At 40.8% G+C, this 1,623-nt stretch overlaps 2 non-coding genes across 2 annotated transcripts; both read right to left on the bottom strand.

Moving 5' to 3' along the window:
* Window positions 1-272: 272 nt before the first annotated feature.
* LOC132133834 (5S ribosomal RNA) lies at window positions 273-392 on the bottom strand. The gene has a single exon (XR_009429234.1). It is a non-coding gene; the product is annotated as a 5S ribosomal RNA (ribosomal RNA).
* Window positions 393-475: 83 nt separating this feature from the next.
* On the bottom strand, window positions 476-594 carry LOC132133889 (5S ribosomal RNA). Its single transcript, XR_009429276.1, has one exon. It is a non-coding gene; the product is annotated as a 5S ribosomal RNA (ribosomal RNA).
* Between the last annotated feature and the right edge of the window lie 1,029 nt (window positions 595-1,623).

The following is a 1,623-nucleotide window of genomic DNA, read 5'->3' as shown; positions in this document are numbered from 1 at the left end:
TGCTCAGGGCCCTAAAAAATAAAGTAACAAAACAAACCAAGAAAAAAATATATATATTTAACTAAATCCAATATGACATAAAACAAACCAAAACAAACACATGGGAGAGCCTTTCTCTCCCTACTGCCACCTCTTACTTCCTGGAATGTACCAACAATCACAGGTGCTCAGGTTGGTATGGCCGTAAGTGAAGGTGGCTTCAAAGAGAGGGCTATTTTAACATCAGCCACTCTAATCTCCAGTTCATTATATAAGTTCGGAAGAAAACCCAAAACTTACAGCACCTGGTATTCCCAGGTGGTCTCCCATCCAAGTACTAACCAGGCCCAAACCTGCTTAGCTTCCCGAGATCAGATGAGATCGGGCATAGACAGGTTGGTATGGCCATAAGCGAAAGCTGCTGCAAAGCCAGGGCTATTTAAAGATCAGCCACTTTAATCTCCAGATCATTATATAAATTTGGAAGAAACTCAAAAGCTTACAGCACCTGGTATTCCCAGGCGGTCTCCCATCCAAGTACTAACCAGGCCCAAACCTGCTTAGCTTCCAAGATCAGATGAGATCGGGAATAGCCAGGTTGGTATGGCCATAAGCGAAGGCTGCTGCAAAAAGAGGGCTATTTAAAGATCCGCCACTCTAAGCGCCAGTACATTATATAAGTAGGGAAGAAAACCCAAAAGCTTACAGCACCTGGTATTATCCCCAGGCAGTCTCCCATCCAAGTAGTAACCAGAACCAAACATGCTAAGATTCAGACATCGGGCATTTACTCTTTTTAATCTTTTTTTTTTTTTTTTTTTGCAAGCTTATTATATAATTAGTGAAAAATTTTCAAAAAGCTTACAGCACCTGGTATTCCCAGGCGGTCTCCCATCCAAGTACTAACCAGGCATAGCCAGGTATGTCCGTAAGTGAAGGCTGCTGCAAAGAGAGGGCAATTTAAAGATCAGCCACTCTAATCTCCAGTACATTATATAAGTAGGGAAGAAAACCCAAAAGCTTACAGCACCTGGTATTCCCAGGCGGTCTCCCATCCAAGTAGTAACCAGAACAAAACATGCTAAGATTCAGAGATCGGCCATTGACTCTTTTTTCTTTTTTTTTTTTGCAAGATTATTACAACCCGAATTCCGGAAAAGTTGGGACGTTTTTTAAATTTTAATAAAATGAAAACTAAAAGACTTTCAAATCACATGAGCCAATATTTTATTCACAATAGAACATAGATAACATAGCAAATGTTTAAACTGAGAAAGTTTACAATTTTATGCACAAAGTGAGCTCATTTCAATTTTGATCTCTGCTACAGGTCTCAAAATAGTTGGGACGGGGCATGTTTACTATGGTGTAGCATCTCCTTTTCTTTTCAAAACAGTTTGAAGACGTCTGGGCATTGAGGCTATGAGTTGCTGGAGTTTTGCTGTTGGAATTTGGTCCCATTCTTGCCTTACATAGATTTCCAGCTGCTGAAGAGTTTGTGGTTGTCTTTGACGTATTTTTCGTTTAATGATGCACCAAATGTTCTCTATAGGTGAAAGATCTGGACTGCAGGCAGGCCAGGTTAGCACCCGGACTCTTCTACGACGAAGCCATGCTGTTGTTATAGCTGCAGTATGTGGTTTT

The sequence above is a fragment of the Carassius carassius genome, chromosome 50 (assembly GCF_963082965.1).
Source record: "Carassius carassius chromosome 50, fCarCar2.1, whole genome shotgun sequence".
NCBI lineage: Eukaryota > Metazoa > Chordata > Actinopteri > Cypriniformes > Cyprinidae > Carassius > Carassius carassius.
Note: the sequence above shows the minus strand (reverse complement) of the source record. Positions and strands in the feature narration are given on the sequence as shown.